The sequence below is a fragment of the Aquila chrysaetos genome, chromosome 20 (genome assembly GCF_900496995.4).
Source record: "Aquila chrysaetos chrysaetos chromosome 20, bAquChr1.4, whole genome shotgun sequence".
Lineage (NCBI taxonomy): Eukaryota > Metazoa > Chordata > Aves > Accipitriformes > Accipitridae > Aquila > Aquila chrysaetos.
This window is the reverse complement of record NC_044023.1, coordinates 1104626-1129520: the sequence shown is the minus strand read 5'-3', so window position 1 is coordinate 1129520 and position 24895 is coordinate 1104626. Positions and strand designations below refer to the sequence as shown.

Sequence of the window (24895 nt, the reverse complement as noted above, 5' to 3'; positions counted from 1 at the left end):
AGGCGGCCCTGCCAGGGTAGAGGTTGGGGTGCGCTGAGAGAACCCCTACCCACAGCTGCAGGTTCAGCCGTTGATCTCAAAAGAAAGAGGGACAGAGCTGTCACGCAAGTGTCTGGATGGTACCAACAGCAAACCCCGCGAGGCACCAGCACTGGCTGAGCTCCACGCCCCGGCGCAGCCGTGGATGCCCATGGTGTCAGCAGGCAGGAGCCGGGCACGCAGCTCCTCCAACCAGCGGCGGGGGTCTGGGGGAGCCCGTGGCCGTGGCCAGCAACAGACAGCGACACCAGCCTCACCGACGCACGGTGCGGGAGGCAGCGCCGGGAGTCCGACCTGGCCGGTCACACGGACTGGCGAGGGTCCGTCGGGTGAGGGAACGCTTACTGCAGCGGGATCATCTGGCCGTGGGCCGCCTCACATGGGATACCCAGGACAAGAGGGAAGCCATCAAGAACATCTCCAGGGACACAAGCCTGCCGAGCAAATGCGCTGCAGGCACAACAAAGGTCCTCGCTAATTGGTGGGCCCAAATGGATGGGCCATTGCCAATTCGGGGTGCCGCAAAGTATCTCCACATCTGGGTGCTGAGCCTCCTGTTAAGCCCCCCGAGGGAGGCTTTTACTGCCTTGGCAGTAACAAAGTGGTGACCACCCCATGGCTTGAACAGTGTGTTGAAAGGCTGGCTGGAGCATTTGTAGGAGTTCTGCTGTGCTGCGAAGGCTGTGGCCACTCCTCGCAGGACACTGAAGCAGAACACCCATTTACAGCCAAGGCTGTTCATGAGTACAGAGAGGGCAGTTCTGGGGGGGGTACAACAGTAAGCACATGGCTTTTTAGACTAAAGGCTGGATGAGCCTGTTGTCAGTTCTGAGGCCTTGGCTTAGATCACAGCTACTATTGCCAACAAGGTGTAAAAGTACTGAGGGGGAGAGGGTTTTGCCGCTTCTCCCCGAGAAGCATGGATGATGGGTTTATCCCTGTGGTGCTTGAGCAAGGGCTTCCTCTGCGTGCGTGAGAGCTCTCCCGGTAAGAAGAGCCCGCGGGGCCGTAGGTTGGTGCAGCCGCTCCGCGAGGGGTGTTGCAGTTGGCCTGGAAAGAGTGTTTGGAGAGCTGCTGGGTGCCAGTCAAGAGGTCACCAGGCCCCTCCGCTGCTCACAAAATCAGTGCTGTAGATCGCAGGGGCGCAGGAGAGCACACAGGGGAACGATCCCCTGCTTGCCTTGCTCTTATGTGCCATGCTGGGCTTCACCCACAGGCACGGGACCTGAGGCTAGACCGACTTTTGGGCTGATGCAATCTTCCTGCTGGGAGAACAGCAGGACTGGAGTCTTTTCCCCTCTCCCCCCTCATTTGTCACAGACTCGCTGACAGCATGCAGGTGACCTAACTTTAGACACCTGAGCTACTGACCCCTGCTCCAGCCCCCTCATCGTCTTTGTGGCCCTGCTCTGGACCCACTCCAGCAGGTCCATGTCTGTCTTATGCTCTTTACCACTGTACGCCCCAGGGGATAAAAAGCAGGGGAGAACCTCAGCTAAAGTCAATCTGATAGAAAAGACCCAGACTGTCTCTGTGCAAAAGACCAAAGCAGAGAGGGGAAGCTGGGGAGCACCCTCAGTCACCGCTGAGCACGAGAGGTGACGGAAGATGTGGTTAGGCAAAGGGCTCTCTCTGAGTCCATTAAATGGGCTGCCAACTCCCGCTTTGCAGCAACTGGTCGGGTTTCCCTCGTGATTCGTGATCATTCTCCAGGGTCTGCGTGAGGAGGTGGAGCGACACCGTACAACATGGGAGCCAGCGCATGTCAGGGGTGTGAGCCTGGGGAGATGCCCAAATCCATCAGGGCTGAACCAAGACTGCGAATCTGCAGGCAACCAGGGTCAGGGCTTGATCCTTGGGGCCGCTGCCCCCACTGCTCAGGCTCCCGGTCTGGAGCTGATGGTGGCATTTAGCGATTGCTACCTTACAACTTTCCTCATTGACACAGGAGCCCAACTATGGACGGTAGATAAGGACACTTAACAAAGGACAGCCTCCGCTTAGCAAGCAGATAGATTCTCTTGTAGGTGGCAATGGCAACTCTACCCACCCACTGGTCAGGGCTAAATTCATTCTATCTAATGGGCAGATGGTCCGGCCTTCCTTCTAGGTCCCCTTAATAGGTTAGGTGTGGATGCATGGAATGGGTCAGTCGAGGGTGGCCTCGTGGGGAAAGCGGGCAATAGGGGCACCCCACGCTCTTCCCCACAGTTTACCTCCCATCAACGCATCCCTGACTGTGAACCCGTTGCAAACAGGTCATTAGCAGGAGGTCTGGGTCCTGCCCCTTTATCCTACAATGCAAGTCACCTTCTGATGCCACCCGGGCTGTTCCTGAATTGATAAAAGAGCTGGAAAAATGGGGAAGCGTGGTCAAGGCTCCTTCCCGCTACAGTTCTCCTGCATGGCCGGTAGAGAAACCTCAGGGCAAGCGGTGACTAGCGGTAGGTTACAGAGCCCTGAACACCACCACCAAACTGCTCACTGTGGCTGCTCCCGCTCTGATCGATAGTCCGTTGCCTCAACGAACAAGCCTTGCCATGAACGGCAACAGTAGATGGGAAGGACACGTTTTTTTAGGCCCCCCCGTACCCTGGGACAGATAGGGAGAGAGTTGCTTTCACCCGGCAGGGACTGCCATTTACACTGACTGGCTTCCCACAGGGTTTGAAACATAGTCCTCCCATTGCTCCTGCTCCACTGGCTAAAGAGCCGCAAACATTAACATTGCCACAAGAGGTTACTGTCATGCAGTATGAAGCACTGGCACACATCACATCCTTTTGAATTAGCTCGGGCAGATATCCAGTAGGGAAGCTGACAGTCCTTTCAATTCCCTGTTCCTGCATCCAACCTTCAACAGCTAAGCGGAATTCCCATAAAACCCCCATTTCTCCATGAGAGTCTAGCTGCAGAGAGAGCCAACACGGTATCTTCTGTTTGTTACTTACTGACTGATTCCGTGAAGTTAATGAAGTCCCAGATGTTCAGGTTCAGAAGCAACTTTAAGATGAAGCTGAGGAATCTGTGATGTACTGAACATTTTTAAGCCCTTTGAAAAACTGAGTCAGTGTTACCACACAATAAGCTTATGTCAAAAATGTAAAACGTATAGAATAGGTAAGGCAACACTTTTTTAAAATTAAGCCTGAAGGACACAAGCATTGTAGTAAACCTAGAAAGCCATCTCTTGCATTTCACCACATTTAAGCAAGTTAGTTATAAACCTAACCAACTTGAGACGTATAAAACAGCGTTTATTTTGATTTCCATTGTCAGCAGGACTTCCCCATCAAGTTCTGTTCTTGGAAATTCTACATCATTTTCTACTGCCACCACAGGATTTTCCCGCTCACTCCTTGCAACTCCTCAATCCATAAGAATCCCTCTCCTTTCACCTTCAGGGTCATCTACCTGCATATTCTCTCCTTCAGCAGTAAACACTTAGACTATGATGAGACTTTAAGCTTTTAAGAAATACATGGTTAATTTGCTTTCCTTGTTAAAAGCTGCGTTCAAAGTGCTATTTTGCCAGTTGCCATGTGTTTGTATTTCAAAACCCCCAAAGCAGCGAAGGTGGAGAAAATGACACCGTAATCGTGCAACTTTCACAAGGCACCGGCAAAGATGAACACGTTCGCTGCCAAACACGACTCTGCTGAAGCTGCCTACCGCAGCCAAGGGCTGAGGCTCCAGCCTGCGCACAGCTTTCACCACACGATGGAGCGCCAGGGTTTACACCACCTGCACTAACACCAACTCCTCACAGTTTTAGCCCCCCATTTCAGCAGCACCCCCCGCATCGGAGCCACACTTCCCGACTCCCACGGACTCTTGCGGCGAGTGAATTCCTGCCACCTTCTCCAGCCACGCCTGCAGTACCTGCACATCCAGCATCCCAAACAACTACATGCAGACTCACAAGCTCCAGTTTGTTCCTTGCGTGCGGTTCTTGTCTGACTGGTGGGGATTGCAGGGGCGGAAAGGGAGCAGCGTGATTGATGCAAACTTAATTATCCTTCATATTGCTTCCCCTCACTTCACTCGACTACCCCTGCACTGTCTGTCATCACATGCTACGTGCATACCGCATCACCTCTTTCCAAAAGAGGCTCAGTAAAATTACAAGTTACTGACATGCAAAATCTAGTACGAATTAGAATTTTTTCCTCTTCTATAGTCACAGTTTGGGATTGCACCTTCCTTTGTATTAATAAAGTGCTTATCCGGCTAGAGCCTTGCTCCTCATTTGGGTCCAACAGAAGTGACAGTAGTAGACTCTAACTGGGCTCCAGCGCTCTGAAGTATGCTTTTCATGGTTTTCTTGAGCTACCTCTAAGTTTAAAAGCTCCAAAATGATCCCAAACTGTACAGGGAAAAAAGTCTCAAGAATCTACATGTTCTGGGTTAGTAGCACATAGTGGAACGTAAGTGCTCTCCTCCAACCTGCAAAGGAGGAAAAAATAGCTCAAATGGTAGTTACAAGTTTTATCCATTACTCTGCTGAAGGAACAAAGTGTGTATTTGCGGAAATAACAAAAGTCCCATTTCCCCTCAGTGTGATCCTTTCCTCTCCGTGTGATCCTAAAAGACAAACGCTTTATTCTCCCAGTTATTTTGTCCTCTTCACAGCACAGAAGAAACCACCTAAAGCTGACAGTGAGTTTGTAGAAGGAATAGTTCCTACACAAACTGTGCTTTACTGACACCTACTCTACGCAGCGTGGAGATACACAGATACGTTAACTTGAGGTACACGATGCTGTAGGTACATCCTTCTGTGACAAGACCATTTGGCAATTGTAAATTTGTAAGTAGCTTGTTATCTGAAAAGACTCTTTTACTCTAGTGCTCAAATTCAGCTTTAGAAATTCAGCAGATAAAATTAAGCAGAACAGGAAAGTCAAAGCTGTAAGTTAAAAACCTGTGTGAGGATTAAGACTAAACAGATTGGAGGTTTGGTTTGGAGGGTTTTTTTTACTTTGTGCCAAGCAAATTCACCTGCACTGAAAAACAGGCACTGACCAAGGGAGCAAAAAATTCTGTCATCGGAATGTAACGCTTGCCAGCTGAAGTGCAGGCACCTTTTTAAAAGTCTCCCCTGCTTATGCCCAAAAACTTACAAGCTTCATACCTCTGTTTGGACATGCTGGTCCATTTAGCAGCAATACACTGGACCAAGAATACTTGTTTGAACTGGCAAATTTTACAAAGAGGAGAAAAGGAGAACAAGCCGCTCCAGCGCACAATGCTATACAAATTTATAGATGTGCTTTAACTCTTAAGCACAAGCAGGACAAAAGTCCACGCACTTAGACAGGCGTACGTGTCCGCTACAGCCTCTCATCGTTTTGCAAAGGGACTGATGTTTTCCGCTACTAACCACAGAGAAAAACACAGAAGGCATTTACCAAAAGGGAAAGTGAAAGAAGGATACCGCTTGTTAGTAGTTGTAGAAAAACAAAGCAAGTGATTTGATGTTTTGCCTAAGCTTCCTTTTGCCAAGTCGCCAGTCGTCTTATGCAAAATAACTACTTCCCAGCATGACCTACGTGAATTGAGGTTAAGCATTTGAGATATACAGAGTACACCTTGGTGAAAAGCTCAGTGACAAAACCACAGTCAACACTTTTACATTAAAAATACCACAAGACAGCTATTTAGTAAGTCCCTCTTCACAAAGCTGGCTATTATAGGGACAAAAAAACAACAAAGCCCTATTAAATCTACCATTGCATGTTGACTGTTATAGACGCTCGTGACAAATTGGAGGAGCCAATTTGTATTAAATAAAAGATCGAATTTATTAGCAAGCGATAAAAGAGCAAAACAGCGCTGGGCGGCCGGGGAGACAGTGCTCCGCCACAAGCTCGCACCCAAACAGGGGAAGAGCCTCTTTATTTATACAGTCTTTTTAGTCCCTGATACGTGAAGGCTGGCTGGTATCTTTGGTATCTTGTGCCATCAGGTGTTAAGTGGTCGTAATTTGCCTTCTGGTGGTTGTTGGGATGAAGGCCGAAGTCTTCCTCAGCTGTTCTTTAGGTGACTCAAGTCCCATTCATGCTCTGTAAACGTTTCTCTACATATGCTAATCATCGCTACTCATGGTCTTAGATAAGTGAAGAATATCCCTACCTCCACATGCGATTTCATGAACAAAGTTAACCCGTTCATTACATTGACTACACTGGAAAGACTGCAGCAGGTTTCAACCACCACCGTGAACAGCTCCTGGGGTAAGTTCAGGCCATTTAACACCTGACCATTGCTGTGAACAGAACGCGTCAAATTTGACAACAGGAGCCACACCAGTAAATAACTGTTTTGGTGAACCCCCCGGCAGCTGGGGACGCTCACCCGCCTGAAGAATTAGGAAGAGGATGCCCGGACCCTTAAACGCTGTTTAGTTAAGTTAGAGAGATGTTACTGCTTTGGAAGGCACAGATGCGTTTCCTTGAAAATTCTGTCACGGATTACATCTGACCTGTTGTTATGCCTCAGCATCGTTCGGTACGGTTTCTACATACGTGTTGAACGGAAGCAATTCTTCCGTGCCCGTGAAGGCTCGCATTACAGTCAGGAAACTGCCTGCGCAAAGCAGCACCATTAAAGAGGAGCACAGGCAAAGCAGCAGCGGTAAATCTAGCAACGAGGATTACCACAGCGGGGCCATGGCCGCGACCCGTTACCCGCCGCGGGGCGACCCGCGGCCGCGCCAGGACCCGGATGCAGCCGCGGCCGCTCCTACCGCCGCTCGCCCCGCGGCACCCGCCCCATTGGCCCCCGGGCGGAGGGGGCCATCCGTCTGTCATCCACCGCTGCTCACGCCCATTGGCTTTGGGGCCGAGTGCACCTGGGGCTCTCTCTTGTGATTGGATGATGGGACGAAGGTCTCCGCCTCCTCCGCCATTTACTTCAGGCGTCTGGGGGCTGTGGCAGGCTTGAAATGGTGCCCCCGGCGGCAGCGCTGCGGCCGTGGTCGGCGGGGCTGAGCGAGGCGCGGCCTTCCCCCGCCTCTCCTCCTCAGAAAGGGCAGGGCCGGCCCGACCCGACGCGCCCGGCCGTGCGTTGCCAGGCCGGCGTGCGTGTTCTCCGGCCCGCGCTCGCTCGGGCATTGGTTTGTAGTCTCGGGGCCAGCGGTGGCTCGGCTTTCCAGGACGGCCACTAGCCCTGGTGCCTTAGGGGCTTTGGACCCCCTCTGGCCTGTGGCCATTGCCCTCCTGGCCGCTGCCGTGTTGTTTCTCACAAGCTGCTTAGACTGGAAGTCGGTCAGAAGATCTGAGACTAGGGGTAATGCAAACCTCCTTCTGAAGAGCAGCCGTTCAGACTGTTGTGTGGTGCCAAGTAGTAGGACACCAGGCAAGTCACAGATGCCAGCGGCAGCCAGAATAGGGTAACCAGCATAGTCAGTGCACTGTCTTCAGCAAGCTCTCCTGAAGGGGGTAAGGAGTAACGGTGGCAGATCAGTAGGCATTATGTACATGCAGTTTTTCTCTGGAGCTTTCGTTAGCCTCTCAGCATTGCAGGAGTCTTTTTGTAGTCTATTGAAGTAGAGGGTTGAATGAGCAACACAACTGGAGTTTTAATCGCTTTGCTGATAGCATTCTCTGGCAGATGAGAATCTGGTTTACTTGGGGAGCAACCACAGAAGCACTTTCTCTTCCTTCATCCTTCCCTGCAAGCCCAGTGAGCTCTTGAAGTAAGGAGTTTGTCCTGCTCCTTGCTGGGAAGAAGAAGAAGAGGAGTTGCTTTTCTACCAGCTGCCCCCCCACTCCACCCCTGGCCCCAGCCCTGTAAATGACTCCTGTTTTCAAGTTACTTTGCAGTTGGGTGAGATAAACCTCTAGCTCGCTGTCAATGCTCTATTGTGAGTTGTGTATTTTTGGCAAAGTTTGTCTGTACTTTTCTCTCTGCCTTTGGGTTTTATCCTGTTCTACTTCAGAAGCAATCTGACTTGGAAGTCTTATGTCAGTGTGTTGTTACCTAATCAGAATACCTTTTCTGGTTCTGTTCCTGATTGTTTGGGTGTTTGGGCTTTTTTTTTTAATGCTTTGGGGGTGCACGGGGCCTCGAAGGCCCATTGGAGTCTTTCTGAGGAGGAGAGGTGGTCCTTCAGGTTGTCAGTGTGTCTGCAATATCCGAGTTATCGGGACTAATACAAGCTCAGGGAGGGAAGTGCTGAGTTCAAAAACAAACTTCAAAGACAGATCTGTTTTCTGTGTCTCTTAATTTTCACAAGATCATTGGGATAGAGAGAACCTTAAAAAAATGTGGGTATGCACAGAGCATTCTTGTCAGTCTTTCTCTGTGAGTAAGCTTTTCTGTCGTCGTCTTTGGAGAAGTTTTAGAAATAATGGAAGCGTTGTGAGTTCTTAACAATTTTGTCAAAGTTTGTGGAGTTTGATGAAGTTCTTCTGTGTGTGGTGTCATGTCTTACTTCACAGGCACCGATTTGTATCGCAAATGCGAGAGGGGGACGTGGAGCCTTGTTTTCGGCGATGAGAGCAACGAACAGATTAAACAGTGACCTGACGCCCGTCTGGGTAAGGCAGATGAACAAACTAAATCATGATGCCTCAACAGCTAAAAGGGGAACCCAAATGCAGTTTTCCTCCTTGTGTAGGTAAAACTTTGTCAAATACATTTGGCCGGCTTCTAACTTGCTTTTTAATCTTTACTTTCAGGTGAAGTTTGACTCATTTTGTGATGAATACAGAAGCTACAGCCTGTCTTAGGGTGAGAAACTGTTGTCGGGTGTCTGCCGGGTACAACCGCCTTGGTAGCTCCTGCACTCCCACTGTAGGTCACAAGATGGGGTATGACTACCCGGAAAGATGACTGCCCAAGTAAGGGAATATTTTTTCTGCTTTATAGGTTGACTTTGCTCTTTGAGGAGCCTGGCGGAAAGCATTCCCTCAAAGTCCACAGGAAGAAGAAACGGAAAAGGAAAGCCTTCGTCTTTGCCGTAAAACGGAAGTGACTCGTCAGCCCTGGTGTCCCGCAGGCACCCAACTGGGCTCCAGACTGGAAGGTGCCCACAGGAGGGGATCTCGCGCTTGTCTCGAGACTGAAATCACTCACGCTTGAGCCTCGTGAGCTGTTGGTAACAGCACCCGAGGAGGTCAGAAATGCCTCGGCTGTGGTCTCCTGTTGTTCTGGGAGATTGTGAGCTCCCCGGTGCCCCTGTGACAGTGCCCGGAAAACAGGGCAGAGCTGTGGGCTCAGCCCAGGGGGGGACAGAGCTGCCCGATGTGACGTGCTCCCCTCCCCGGGGGGGCAGCTCCCCTCGCTGTGCTCCAGCAGCTGTCCACAAGCACCCCGAGAGCCATCCTCACGCATTCTCGGCCTGGCCGTGAGGCCACAGCGGGACCATGAGGTCAGAGCCCTGCGGTGACGTGCCAGACATAAGCACCGACCGCTCAGCCCCCGGCCCTCACTGCAGCAGCTGCAGTGGCATGGTGCGAGTGCAGGGAGCCATGGCCCCTGCCCGCCACCTCCTCGTCCTCCTCCTCTCACCAGGCCCCTCTGCAGCTTTGGCAATCTCCACCTACGTCAGGCTCCGACCTGACCCCCTACCAGTGCCTGCACTTCACTAAGGCGCAAGCGGATCCCAACGTGCAATGGAAACATTTCTCATCTGTGCTTGCTTCTAGATGCGGTGGTGGCAATGGTTATCTAGCTTCTCAGCTGGATGTTGGTTTGGAGCCCTTGGGGCATCCTGCAGGTAAGTTCTCAATGTCCCTCTCCTTGAAAGAATCAACCTTGACCATGTGGCAAGAGCTTATTCCTGTGCAGTTTTCCTTAAGATCCTCTCAAGGTCAACAGCTTCCTGACTTCTTGGTCTACTCCTGTCCTAGAGCCTGAGAGCAATCCCAGAGGTAAGTCAGTGGGAGGAAGGAGCATTTACCTTTCCGTCTTCTTTCCACGTGAAATGCAAGTTGCTCCTTCTGTGGCCGATGCGCAGACATAGAGAAGAGGAGAGAGGGATCCGGTCGGGCTCGGTGATGTGCCCCTAGGCGTTTTGCCTTGCGAAGCTGTCTATGCCGGCCCCTCGCAGCCTGAGCTGCTCCTGGTGCTGGCTGCCAAGCCAGCGGGCTTGTTGGGGTTGAGTTTAGAGCTGGCGGGAGCTCCAGGGAGTCCTTTCTCCTGGCAGCTCCGCGCGTGGGTCGTTTTTCCCCAGCATGGTGCTGCTGCAGGCAGGCGGTAACTCTTTGCACCGTGCTCCTGAGTTGAAGGGAGAGATGAGTGCCGTGGAGTAATCCCGTCTTTGAACTGCACTCGCTGCCGCTCCGATCTGAAGAAGTATCTTGAACTGTGTCACGGGAGCTGTTCTGTCCTGCGCTTCCTTGCAGCCGTGCCTGTAGGCGAAGGTGATCCAGCTTCCCGGCTGGGTTCCGGGGGAAATGCTGGACCCAGGACTGGTGAAAGCCTTTTCTTCTCTTTCTTTTTTTCTTTCTCTTTCTTTCTCTCTTTCTCTCTCTCCCTCTTTTCCTTCTTTCTTTTCCACAGTCCCTACACCTCATCGTTTTAAAAATAAACCGTTGACCAAGTCTGAGACTAGGAGTGGATCTAGCCGCCCCTGGGCTCCTCTTTGAGAAGGAGTCCAGAAAGCAAGGGGGCCTGCTCTGAACGTCGTGACTCAACGGGAGGGCTCTCCTTCTGATACAGTTCCGTGTTCCTTTTTCCATTTCTTTTTCTACACCTCCCTTGTCTTTTCAAACAGCGGCTTAATGACATGTTGCAAGGTTCATAGTGATAAGTTCACGAGTACTCGGGCAAGGTTAGCTAGGTTACATAAATGTTGATTGTTGTTTGAACTTCCCTGGTGTCGTTTCACCTTAATTCTGACAAAGGAAATCCACAAACCTGAGTCGCTCCAACTTTGGGATGTGACATTTTAATTGGCGTCATGGACAGGATTTCCCTTGTTGGAAGGGAGTTTCTAATGGGATAGCAGACCTCCACTCGGAGAACGGGCAGGGAGGATCTGGGAAGAATCTCTCAGCAGTAAGTCAGGAGGGATCCGAGCAGTGGCAGGCATAGAGACCTGGGAAATGTCTGTGTCTGACTGTTCCCCTGTTTTAGAGAAGCTAACTGCCTCTACGGCATTTCCCTTGTTGGAAGGGAGATTCTAACGGGATACCGGACCTCCACCCAGAGAATGGGTGGGGAGGATCTGGGAAGGATCTCTCAACAGTAAGTCAGGAGGGATCCGAGCAGTGGCAGGCATGGTGACCCGGGAAGCATCTGTGTCTGACTGTTCCCCTGTTTTAGAGAAGCTAATTGCCTATAAAGCCCACCCTTCCCCACAAGGAGTAGCCTGGGCACGAGACCACTGGCGTGACCCAAAAGCCATTGTAGGAAGAATTGAGAAGCTAGCAAAAGAAGGCAGGTTTTGCATGGGAAAAGGGAAGGCTGTAGTGTGTGCAGTTTTAGGGACCGCACTCGTAGCAGCCCAGGAAGACAGACAGGAAACAATGAGAGCTGAGCAGGCAGATAAGGAGAAGATTCAGTCTCTGCAGGATTTAGTTGAAGTCCTGCAAGAGCAGTTAACTCCTGAGCGTAATACAATGCAGCGGCTTCATGCCGCCTTGTCTGATGCATTAGATTGGGAAAGAATTTTGCGAGCCAAGGCGGACGAAAGATCCGACCCAGACTTACACATGGAAGGTCTAGAGGTAGTTCAGGTGAAACAGCAAAACTCTTTATACCCAAATCAAGAGTTAGAATGTACCAGAAAAGTTTTTTACCCTGAGGATGAGGGGATAGCAATGAGGCCATTAATTAAAACAGAAACCATAGACAATGGCCAAAATGGCGGAGCACCACACGTGACCATTAAGACGATACCATATTCTGCCACTGAATTATCTAAAATTCAGGAAAAGTATATCCGACTAGCAAAGGAGACCGAAACAGAATATGTGTGGAGGGTGTCATTAACCACTGGCGACTGGATTTTATTGTCAGAAGATGAAGCCCAAGGATATTTGGGGCCTGGAGTGTTCCTAACTACCAATGATCCTAGGGAACCATGGTCTCTGACGCAGCAGGCAGCTTACTGGGCAGGGGGGATAGACCAAATGGAACGAGGAGAACCAACATGGATAGACACCCTTTCTATAAATGAGTTAACCGAGAGCTTACAGAAAACTGCTTGTCTCCAATTAATGCATGATAGGCAATTAGTGCCACAGTAGCCCTCTCCGATGTTGTTAAATGCCATTCCTGATAGAATGACTCCTCTAATCCGAGGTTTACCAGATTTTTTGAAACTATATGCTGTCCAGCTGCAGGATAGATTACGTGATGTGATGGCACCTAGAGGAGGCAGGCGGAATGCAGGAGGGGCCCTGACCTGGGGAGAAGTGTCCCGATCCAGTGTCGGGGAAGGTTTCGGTATGATCCCAAGAGCGAGATTAAGACACAAACGAGGTCAAATGCTGTATAGTCAAAAGAGCTTTTATTATCAAAAGTGGAAAATGGTGGCAATAGGATAGAATGGAAGAAAAGGTAGAAATTAAGCAAGCAGTCAGGATAGGATTGCTAGGATAGTCACCACCACGGATCCAGTGCCGTCCCGTTGGTCCTCAGGCAAGCAGTCGGTGGTGGGAGTTGCAAGGACGGTCACCACCACGGATCCAGCGGCGTCCCATTGGTCCTCAATCTTCAATTTTTTGGTGGTGAAAAAGGCCGCCACAGCTTGTCTCTGCAGGTTTTTATAGGGCATATTTCGATGATGTCATGTGCTGCAGGTTTCGTCTATCACGACCTTCGCATGATTGACACCAGAAACCAGTATCTTATCAGCTCCAGCCCTGTTTCCTCTCCTGGATGCCTCAATGGCCTGGTAATCGTCCTTATGGACAGAGGAGTGTCCTGCTTAAACAGGCCATCTTGGAGACAAAGGGCTCGAGATAAGCAGTTCACAGTTCCTTGAGATGACAGCCCAGTCCCTCACACCTAACAATCTTTGAGGCAAATGGTTCAAGATAACAATTCAGTCTCTTAAAAGAAGTGGCAAAGGAATTGATTAACTATGGCCAGAGAATGGGTCTCACAAGGGAAGAAAGCAGGGCTAAGCCTGCTATCTGCCGAATAGAAGGACTTGGCTGACCTCCCCCATCTAAGACTGTAAACACCAAAGAGCCATATGGGGGTCAGCAGAACTTGTTGTGGGCAGAAGGGATAGAAAAGGGAATTCCCCGGGATGTGATGGATGGCATGCCCACCTCTGTCCTAGAAAAGTTGGTCCTAGGGTGGAAAGACAAGAACAAGGAGCCTCCCCATACTAAGTTAGACATTTGAGGCTATAAGGGGACAAATCCGCAGTTGCTGGCAACTCCCACTCCCCAAACACCTACTGCCCCAGAGGAAGGTATGACTTTCCGCAGGACGGGAAACTAGACAGGCCATCCCCAGTAAGTGAGCGGGGGGACGGCCAGTGGGTTTATTTTAAGGAGGCTCACTGAGAATAAGACAGGAGACCTGTTGATTACTTTTCCCCTTGGTCCCTTTAAGACCCCAGTAACTTTTTTAGTTGATATGGTGCTCAGATGTCAGCACTTTGGGCAGATATTTCTAACCGCAATGGAATAATTGCAGATAAGAAGCAGATATGGGTCACAGACGTTTTTGGAAGCTCCCAACTGCAGCCGACAGCTAAAGTGAAATGCTGGGTGCCAGGGGATTTGTCCCCTGTTGAGGTTACTATGATACTAGGTCCTCTACCCACCAATATTCTAGGACTTGACCTCTTAAAGGGCCGGTTGTGGGTAGACTCTAAGGGAAGAGAATGGAAATTTGGGTGTCCCGCAATCTCTATGAGGCTTTTGCAGTCGGCACCAACTCTCCCACCTTCAAAAATAGTTAATGTCAAACCTTATGCTTTGCCTTTGGGAGCAAGGGAAGGGATCACTTCAGTGATAACTGAGTTACGGGAACAGGGGATAGTTATTCCTATGCACTCACCCTATAATTCCCCAGTATGGCTGGTCCACAAGGCAAATGGGAAGTGGCGATTGACAATTGACTATCGATGCTTGAACGCCAATACTGGCCCATTAACAGCTGCAGTCCCCAATATAGCAGAATTAATTGCAACCATACAAGAACAGGGTCGCCAGATTTTAGCAACCACTGATGTGAAAGACATGTTCTTTATGGTTCCCTTGCAAGAAGCAGATAGGGACTGCTTTGCCTTTACCTTGGAAGGTGTACAATATACATTTACACAACTTCCCCTAGGCTATTGCCACTCACCAACCATTGCTCACTACGCATTGGCCCAGGAACTAAATCAGATCACTTCTGAAGATGGAGTAAGAGTATATCAATATATTGATGATGTGCTAATTGGAGGACCAGACACCACTGTGGTGGGGCAAACCCAGAGAGAAATCATTAGCCACTTAGAGAATTTAGGGCTCCAAATTCCTGCCGAAAAGGTGCAACTCCCATCACCTAAAGTAAAATTTTTAGGTAGCTGGTGGAAAGGAGGGACTGTGTGTATACTTCCCAAAACCTTGTCCACCCTCAAACAAGTAAAAATGGCTGAAAATAAGAAAGAATTGCAGCATGCCCTAGGCTTGCTAGTGTTTTGGAGAACACACATCCCCAACTTCTCTATCATAGCTTGCCCTTTATATGATTTAACCTGTAAAAGAACTGCTTGGGACTGGACACCTGTCCATGAAGAGGCTCTGAAATTATTAATTTTTGAAGCAGGGATTTACCAGGCCCTAGGGCCGATACATCCAACAGACCTGCTCCGCATAGAATGGGGTTTTGCAGTTCATGGATTATCTATGCATATGTGGCAGCGTGGTCCTGAAAGTCCTACTCGTCCTATAGGGTTTTTCTCACGTAGCTTTAAGGATGCTGAAAAACAGTATTCAGTTTGGGAGAAAGGACTCTGTGGTTAACCTAGCCTTACAGGAAGCTGAGAGAATTATATGACAGCAGCCCATCATCTTGCGAGGGCCCTTTTAAGATCCTGAAACCAATATTGGCTGGAACTCCTCCCCCACAGGAGTAGCTCAAGGAGAAACAGTAAGGAAGTGGCATGCCCAGTTAGACCACTACTGTCGCACTGGACAGATAGCGGAGGGAACACCCGAAATGCTCCAAATACAGGATCCCCCTCCTGATCACCCAGATACAGAACCCCCTCCATCATATATCAAAGTGGCTCCTCATTTTAAGCCCCATTTAACAAACGTGTGGTTCACTGATGCTTCCACAAAAAGGGAAGGCAAGACATGGAAGTATCGAGCAGTAGCATTACATATTGATTCAGGGGAGCGTATAATAACTGAGGGAGAGGGTAGCGCCCAAGTAGGGGAGTTAGTTGCTGTGTGGAGCGTAGTCATTAAGGAAGCTGAGACAACAGAACCAGTACACATTTATACTGACTCCTACGCAGTGTTTAAAGGATGCACTGAATGGTTACCGTTTTGGGAACAAAACCAATGGGCAGTAAACCAAGTGCCAGTGTGGCAACGAGACAAATGGGAAGAAATACTGAATATCGCCAAGCAGAGATCTTTCTTGGTAGGCTGGGTTGCTGCACACCAGGCAGGAGACAACCCGGCTCACCTCCTAAATAGCCAGGTAGATTCCTTAACATGTCTAGCCAGTCTTGCCATCAATGGTGAAGCAGAGAAATGGGAACACCTTCTGGAGTGGCTGCATGTGAAGCGTGGCCATTCAGGGAGTAAAGACCTGTACAAAGAGACTATTAGTAGAGGATGGGCCATTACCTGAGAATTATGTAACACTTATTTCTGCATGTGGTCAATGTTGAGTTCGTTTGGAAAAATATAACCCTTTAAAGGAGCAACCCCTACATTTAAGGAGAAACAAAGGTTTATGGCAAATGTGGTAATTTGACTATATTGGCCCCTTTTGGGTATCAGAGGGAAAACGATATGTGTTAGTAGGAGTTGAGGTAGTATCGGGACTAACACAAGCTGAAGCCGCATCCAGAGCAACAGGAGAAAATACAGTGAAAAGTCTTAAAGTATGGTTTAGCTGCTTACCCAAGCCTCAGTCAATTCCATCTGATAGTGGGAGCCATTTCACTGCTGGAGTTGTGCAAGAATGGGCTAAGGGTGAGGAAATCCAGTGGGTTTTTCACACCCCTTACTACCCTCAAGCTAATGGTGTGGTGGAGAGAACGAACGGACTTCTAAAACGAGCTCTGAGGCCCCATGACCCAGGGTGGGCCTCGCGAGTACCAGAAGCAGTATACCGAATCAATAGCCGGTGGGGGGCAAATGGTTGCCCCCAACTCCTAGTGTTCTGTCCCACACCTCCTTCTATCATTCCAGGGACGAAAGGCAGCAAAGACCCTGTACGCTTGCTCCACTATGCTGGACAACCAGTATTAGTGGAACTGCCCACTGTGGGGCAAGTGCCCCTAACCTTAAAGATCCCCCTTAACTTTCATGCCTGGGTGGCCACAGATGCCCATGGGAAGGAGCATTGTATCGATACCCAATGGATTGTCCCATCCTTCTAAGTGGGCCTTCATGTCCTGAATTAAAGTTGTTCCGATGTTCAGTGGCTGATGGGAATATGGTTTTTTTTCTGTACCCCACTAGCTGGATTCTAACAAGCATATCAGTTAAGATGCACAATATAACCCCAACCCTCTGCTATAGCGCTAAGACCATAGCTGCTTGGTTGCTTGCTTATGTCTTTGTTACTTTTGTATTTCTGACTAGCGATGCTGTGTTGAATTTTCAGGATTCCTCAGCTGCGGGGAGGACATAGGGAGCTTGGCAGCAGACCGCGTTGGAGTTCTTGCAGCGGCACCTACGCCACGTAAGAGCAAGAGGTCGCTTTTTTTACCTGATTAGGATGTGGTTCCTTCACCACAAAGTTCAGGCAACATTCCTCTGAAGCCACGCAGGAGCAAGAGGTCGCTGTAAACTTATTCGCCTTTTTACGCACAATGAGCATGTTCTGCTGATCTACGGATGCTTTAATCAGAGCAATTCCAGTCAAGAGAGCTTGAAGTTTAAGGCTAGTTTGTATGCCTCTATAATAAGTAACACATCCTGCACATGGCCTGTATGAGGTCGTTTTACCGAAGCTGCATGAGCACTTTGGAGGGTCACCTCAGCCTCTCGGATGGATCCCAACCACTAGCAGCACTGGTTGACATCTCCTTCAATCCCATCCCTCTAATCATTGTTTAGTTTTGTATATATTTTGCAGGTTATCAGAAGCCCACGGCAGGACTTATGTTTTCAGTTGATGAGTGGGCTGTTATCTGTATTGTTTGTTTGATTTTGCTTGTGGTATTTTTATGGTACAGCAGGGAAAGATGGTTTGGAACTCCTCCCTCCTTGCCTTTCTTACCTTTGGTGCATCTGGACAAGGAGAAAGGACCTCCAATTTAGCTTGGGAAGTGATACAAGGATTCATACATGTCTGGAATAGAACGGATCAGGGGATCTGTAATCAGATTCCTACTTTTGCAGAGCAGGGGATTAGACTCGGTTTGATACCCATGAGGCTCAATATTGGAAAATATAATATGAGCAATGGCATTATAGGGTTAGTAGATGCTCCGTTTGAGTATCAATATTGAAGTGATTATACCTCCTCTAGCAGATGGTGGCGAGATGAAGCAGCCTTCTGTGAGATCCCTTGGGACATGGGGTGGCCTGACTTAATAAACAAAACTTGTAAGCGATGGAGATTGGAGGTCGGTCGCGAAATTGGTGTTAGTCATAGCCCACCGTGTCCTCCAGGATTCAAGGAAGCCTATTCCAGACGATTCCCACCTTCTCCGTCCTGGTGGAGAATAACAGGCTGCCCTTCCTATCACAATATATCTGGTAATCTAGTGCCCTTTTGGCCTGCTTCCCCGGAAATTACCCCTTTTGAATTACAATATAATGTAAGATGGGATTCGGCTTGGTGTGTTCACATACCTGACGGGAAGGGACAGTATCTTTTAATGAATAACGCCCACACTGCTTGGGGATGGTTAGTGAAACACATGTTAAAAAACCAACCTCTTCACTTATTAAAGAAAGAAGTCGTGGGCACGCCCAACGCCAATGATGCCCATTTGTTAAACTGTACCCCCATTATAGATTGTACCACAGGTGCTGGCAATCCCATTGAAACGTGGATCTTTGGAAGTTAGAGCCTTAATTCGAGATATGTGCACCTGTTGGACATATCCTAATTTTGGATACCGAAACCGAGATAGCCAGTGTAATCAGATCACCAGTAATGTTAATATCTGGCTAAAATGTGGAATTCCCATTAACCACTTGCCAAGACATCAGGTGGGGGAGGATAATCAAATACCCCGGGGAGACGCAGCTACTTGTCAAAACGCTTTGTATGCCGCCCCTGAGGGGACCGTCTGGGGGTGCTCAGATGGGAGAATGTGCTCGCCCTTGAATGTTATCAAACGGGCTGGATTGCGGTGTGGTTTGGGAACTGCTACTATGTGTCCCAGGCGAATCTTTGAATATACCACACCACCTATTCACAGGAAAAAAACTAGAACTTGATGACCCAAGTAGCACCCAGAAGTGGATTCAAAGCATTCTAAAACCCGATTATTATACCTGGGGACAGAAGGTATCATTAGAGCTAGAAGCATTCTTTGCACCATCCTGTATATTGTTCAGCACCAGTGGGTGCTAGAAAACCTAACTTGGCAAGTACGTGTATTAAGTGATTGGACTCGATATGTCTTTGGGGAACTAAATCTGCAAGTGCAACAAGTATCAAAAATGGCATTACAGAATCGTTTAGCCTTAGGTATGTTATTGTTAAAAGAATAAGGTGCGTGTGTGGTATGTTAAACTTGACTGAATCTGAATGTTGTATTACCATTCATAATGCCACGACCTCAGTTGAAGAAGCCCGGGCAAAGATGAAGGAGATTGCTGACCAGACGGGGGAACTCTTCCACGCAATGCAACTAGCTGACTGGTTTGATGGCTGGAGTCCCAACTCATGGCTACATTCCATTTTGGGATCCTTGGGACTGATGGGATGGGGAAAATGGCTTGTAAATATTTGACTTACGATATTAATTGGATTTACACGTTTAATAGCAGGCCTTGCCACAGTAAGATGTATGATTAGCTGCTTACTATCCTCAGCTGTCTCTCTTCTCCTACTGTCCGCTATACTAAAATTACCACAGACAAAGATGATATGAATGAGAATCAAAGTCCAGTGACTGTTTGAGCCACAGGGTGGTGTGACACTCTGACAAATTACAGTCAATGTCTCAAACATTTGTTAAAGAACTTTGGTGGAGAAAACGGCCTCTGTAAAAATGCTGGAGTCTTGTGAACAGGACAGTGTGGCCAGAGGAGAGTGCCCCATGGAGGGTGGGACCGCGCTTCTCCAAAGCCGCAATTCCTTATCTTAAGTGACCAGGAGAAGGAGCACAGCATATGCGCCTGGAGAAGGAGGCCCCACGGAAGATCACAGCTACTATTGCCAACAAGGTGTAAAAGTACTGAGGGGGAGAGGGTTTTGCCGCTTCTCCCCGAGAAGCATGGATGATGGGTTTATCCCTGTGGTGCTTGAGCAAGGGCTTCCTCTGCGTGCGTGAGAGCTCTCCCGGTAAGAAGAGCCCGCGGGGCCGTAGGTTGGTGCAGCCGCTCCGCGAGGGGTGTTGCACTTGGCCTGGAAAGAGTGTTTGGAGAGCTGCCGGGTGCCAGTCAAGAGGTCACCAGGCCCCTCCGCTGCTCACAAAATCAGTGCTGTAGATCGCAGGGGCGCAGGAGAGCACACAGGGGAACGATCCCCTGCTTGCCTTGCTCTTATGTGCCATGCTGGGCTTCACCCACAGGCACGGGACCTGAGGCTAGACCGACTTTTGGGCTGATGCAATCTTCCTGCTGGGAGAACAGCAGGACTGGAGTCTTTTCCCCTCTCCCCCCTCATTTGTCACAGACTCGCTGACAGCATGCAGGTGACCTAACTTTAGACACCTGAGCTACTGACCCCTGCTCCAGCCCCCTCATCGTCTTTGTGGCCCTGCTCTGGACCCACTCCAGCAGGTCCATGTCTGTCTTATGCTCTTTACCACTGTACGCCCCAGGGGATAAAAAGCAGGGGAGAACCTCAGCTAAAGTCAATCTGATAGAAAAGACCCAGACTGTCTCTGTGCAAAAGACCAAAGCAGAGAGGGGAAGCTGGGGAGCACCCTCAGTCACCGCTGAGCACGAGAGGTGACGGAAGATGTGGTTAGGCAAAGGGCTCTCTCTGAGTCCATTAAATGGGCTGCCAACTCCCGCTTTGCAGCAACTGGTCGGGTTTCCCTCGTGATTCGTGATCATTCTCCAGGGTCTGCGTGAGGAGGTGGAGCGACACCGTACAACATGGGAGCCAGCGCATGTCAGGGGTGTGAGCCCGGGGAGATGCCCAAATCCATCAGGGCTGAACCAAGACTGCGAATCTGCAGGCAACCAGGGTCAGGGCTTGATCCTTGGGGCCGCTGCCCCCACTGCTCAGGCTCCCGGTCTGGAGCTGATGGTGGCAATTAGCGATTGCTACCTTACAACATTCTTCATTGACACAGGAGCCCAACTATGGACGGTAGATAAGGACACTTAACAAAGGACAGCCTCCGCTTAGCAAGCAGATAGATTCTCTTGTAGGTGGCAATGGCAAATCTACCCACCCACTGGTCAGGGCTAAATTCATTCTATCTAATGGGCAGACGGTCCGGCCTTCCTTCTAGGTCCCCGTAATAGGTTAGGTGTGGATGCATGGAATGGGTCAGTCGAGGGTGGCCTCGTGGGGAAAGCGGGCAATAGGGGCACCCCACGCTCTTCCCCACAGTTTACCTCCCATCAACGCATCCCTGACTGTGAACCCGTTGCAAACAGGTCATTAGCAGGAGGTCTGGGTCCTGCCCCTTTATCCTACAATGCAAGTCACCTTCTGATGCCACCCGGGCTGTTCCTGAATTGATAAAAGAGCTGGAAAAATGGGGAAGCGTGGTCAAGGCTCCTTCCCGCTACAGTTCTCCTGCATGGCCGGTAGAGAAACCTCAGGGCAAGCGGTGACTAGCGGTAGGTTACAGAGCCCTGAACACCACCACCAAACTGCTCACTGTGGCTGCTCCCGCTCTGATCGATAGTCCGTTGCCTCAACGAACAAGCCTTGCCATGAACGGCAACAGTAGATGGGAAGGACACGTTTTTTAGGCCCCCCCGTACGCTGGGACAGATAGGGAGAGAGTTGCTTTCACCCGGCAGGGACTGCCATTTACACTGACTGGCTTCCCACAGGGTTTGAAACATAGTCCTCCCATTGCTCCTGCTCCACTGGCTAAAGAGCCGCAAACATTAACATTGCCACAAGAGGTTACTGTCATGCAGCAGGCATGACAAAAGGTGGGAAACCCAGAGTCACTGCAGTGAGGCTCTGATCGATCCCTTCCTGCAGTGCAGTCTACAGCCTGTCCAGACACATACCCAGAACCTCCAGTTACCAGGTCTCACAGCTAAGGCAAGGTGAAATATTGAATCATAGAATGGTTTGGGTTGGAAGGGACCTTTAAAGGTCATCTAGTCCAACCCCCCTGCAATGAGCAGGGTCATCTTCAACTAGATCAGGTTGCCCAGAGCCCCGTCCAACCTGACCTTGAATGTTTCCAGGTCTGGGGCATCTGCCACCTCTCTGGGTGACCTGTTCCAGTGTTTCACCACCCTCATCGTAAAAAATGTCTTCCTTCCATCTACGTGAATCTACCCTCCTTCAGTTTAAAACCATTACCCCTTGTCCTATCGCAAGAGGCCCTACTAAAAATTCTGTCCCCATCTTTCTTACAACCACCTTTAAGTATTGAAAGGCCGCAGTCAGGTGTCCCTGGAGCCTTCTCTTCTCCAGGCTGAACAACCCCAACTGTCTCAACCTGTTCTCATATGAGAGTTTTTCCATCCCTTGAACCCATTTTTGTGGCCCTCCTCCGGACCCATTCCAACAGGTCCATTCAAGTCCCCTTCTGTGCACCACAATGCTTAGCATTATCTGCTCCAATTACACACTTTCCTTCTTCCTGTGTCCTTGTGCTTGGCAGGTCCATACACCAATTAAATTGGCCTCCATGTATCGGCCACTCACACCTTGTCATGATCACATGTTAGAAAGGCAGCATTTTCAAGGGCATCCTCTTCATTTTGTCCATCAATGTGGGGCAACAGCAGAGTGTTTGTACTCACAGTCACAGCACAGCCAGGATAGGTTGCTGCTATGGGAGCTTATCCAGGTTCTTTCAGTCTCCTCTTCCAGCCTTCAAATTCTTAAATCCCTTACCTCTCCTCCCTCCGTTCCAGACTACTGCAAGACTGCAATCTGTGCAGGATCTGTGCCGCATCACTTTTCAGCCATGCGTCACAAGGCATTCTTGGCATTTGCAGAGCCAAAATCCTGGAGAGGGGTAAGAGGAGGTACCTGTTTCCTCGCAGAGAGCCCTGGGGTGAAAGCTAGAACAACAAAGGGCTCAGGGAACCCACATGAAGCTGCCTTTCCTTGGCCACACTTCAGGAGACTCTCTCGTAGTCACTGACTGGAGCTAAAAAGCTCCTTCCCCCACCCCTGCTCGCTCAATGAAAATTCTCAGCACCTTTGGATTATGTGGAAACCCACCTTAGAACTCATCTAGGCCTGGTTTAGGGGCAAAATCCAGCTTTTCTAACCCAAGTTGCTGAGGGTAAGTTTGCTCTTTGGGCAGATGCTGCAGTATATGAATCCCTTGTAGCGTCAGTCAAATACCACACACCAGATACAGGTGCCTAGCAGCCTTCCCCCAGTGCACCAGTATATGCGGTGGCAGGGCACAAGAGCAGGCATTGCAGAAGGAGGCATATGGCCACAAAGCATGTAACTTGCATGTTTTTCTACTCAGGATTCTTCTAGTGATATTTTGGTAAGTACCCCATCTTACTACAAGTTAGGAGGGAGCTGGCTGGTGGACATGAGGCAGGAGAGGACCAAGGAAGAAGAGCCCTAATGTTAAGGGGAGAGACAGCACAGCAGCAGCAGAGGGGTTTCTCCTGTATGGCATGGTTGGGGGTTTGAGGATTCTGCACTTCTGACATGACTTTGTGGTAAGTCTCAATAGTGATTACATGTTTTCTGTGGTTTACTGCAGTAGCTGTTGCAGGGGGGCTTCCTAGCTGCTACTGATACTGAGGTGACCTTCTAATGGGAGAGGAATTTCCTGGAAGGACAGAGAAGGCAGTAGATGTCAGCGGGGGTCCTCCTGTCCCAACCTGCCACGAGCCCATGGCCGTTTTGCTGCAGCAGGATTAGGTGATGAAGTGTCAGCACGACAAGGCAGCACTCCTGATGAGCCTAAAAAGAAATCTGCCCACACATAACCCACAGCTGCAAGGCTGTCACACAAAGCTGTGAATCAGGTTTAGTGCTGAGGAAGTGATCAGGAAAAGGAGTATTTGCTATTTAAGCCTTTACATCACCTAGGTCACAAATTAATTAACAGGCTGCTGCTAAAGTTTGTAAGTTTGATTATTCATTTTGATTATTCATTGTTTCATTATTCATTTCCGTACAACAGATGGGCTATTTTTGTTTGTTCCCATGATGGGTTCAATCAGATGTGGTGGCCAGTTTGGCCATAACTGCAACCACATTTCTCAGTGAACCAAAAATTTACTAAATAAAAAAGCACCCAGTTCTACAATATCCATTTACATGGACAGTGTGTAGGTAATTTTTTAAATGTCAACACCAGACATTAACTTCAGAAAGATTATTCTAGCTGGATCTAATATGTTAAAAAGTCCTTGTTAACTGTACCAATTTAAACAATACTGAGCTGGTTTCTACACCCCAAGTGTATAATACCAGGAACTGGTGATAGCTGTTTGGAGCTCTTAACTGTAGTAAACTGAAATAATTTCATGGGAAACTAAGACACCTGCAAATGCATCTTAGTATTCCTAAGTCTGACTGCTAAGGTATGCTGGCTAATGTTAAACTGCTTGCTATGTTGCCTTGCCTCTTTACAAAGCTGCTTTTGTGTATGTGATTCATACGCAATATTTTACTTTCAAGTGTGCTTACTTTAGGATGATTCTGCCAAAGTACTTGTCTGGATCTGAATTTGATATATAATCATCTAACAGTTGAAGCAATATGATTTATATATATTTTAAACTGGTCTATTTTTAACTCTAAATAGTAGTCACAGTACTGAATAAAAATATTTTGGAAAAGGGACAGATTCCTGTTTAACTACTTAAATATATCAAACTGGATAAACTGTTAATCCTGCAAACTGGCATTCCAGTCCGAATCCTAAGGCTGTTATCAAAAACTGCAGTTATGATGATATCCCAGTTGTTTCTGTCTTATTAGATAAAAATACCTCTACAAAGTGTATTGCAGATAATATGATTTTCATTGATTATTTTTTAGTATTATTATGTTACACTTATTTATGCATGTTTTTGCTGAACATAAGTACAGACAGAATGATATCCTTATTAAGGTTTGATAATTGTTTTCTCACTTAAAATAAGATCTGTAAAAATTTAGCTAATAAGGTAAAATTTTACTCTTAATCAGAGTACTTAAAATGCCACAATCAATTTTCTATTAAAAACACTTTAAAGCTTTCTCAGCCAAAAATGTCTAAATTAAGGCCTTGATAACTTAATACTCAATACACTTAATGTATTTCTCTACTGCAACACCTTTTAGAAACACATTGGTGACAATTATTTAAGAGATCTAAAGGAAAAAATTATCTGCTGTCAATAGCAGACCTCAAGATCTGTTCATTATTACTCTTAGTCTTATTTTAAAATTTCTAAAAGGCAAAGGAGTTTAA

General features: G+C 48.6%; 2 long non-coding RNA genes across 3 annotated transcripts; both read left to right on the top strand.

Moving 5' to 3' along the window:
• The first annotated feature begins 7061 nt into the window (after positions 1-7061).
• On the top strand, positions 7062-9894 carry LOC115353721. Of its 2 annotated transcripts, XR_003927675.2 has the most exons (4): positions 7062-7481; positions 8724-9160; positions 9693-9763; positions 9846-9894. It is a non-coding gene; the product is annotated as an uncharacterized LOC115353721 (long non-coding RNA). The 2 variants fall into 2 exon arrangements; XR_005930980.1 differs by having other exon boundaries at positions 7063-7481; positions 9693-9887.
• Positions 9895-15170: 5276 nt separating this feature from the next.
• LOC115353719 lies at positions 15171-20337 on the top strand. The gene is made up of 2 exons (XR_003927673.2): positions 15171-16879; positions 16964-20337. It is a non-coding gene; the product is annotated as an uncharacterized LOC115353719 (long non-coding RNA).
• The last annotated feature ends 4558 nt before the right edge of the window (positions 20338-24895 follow it).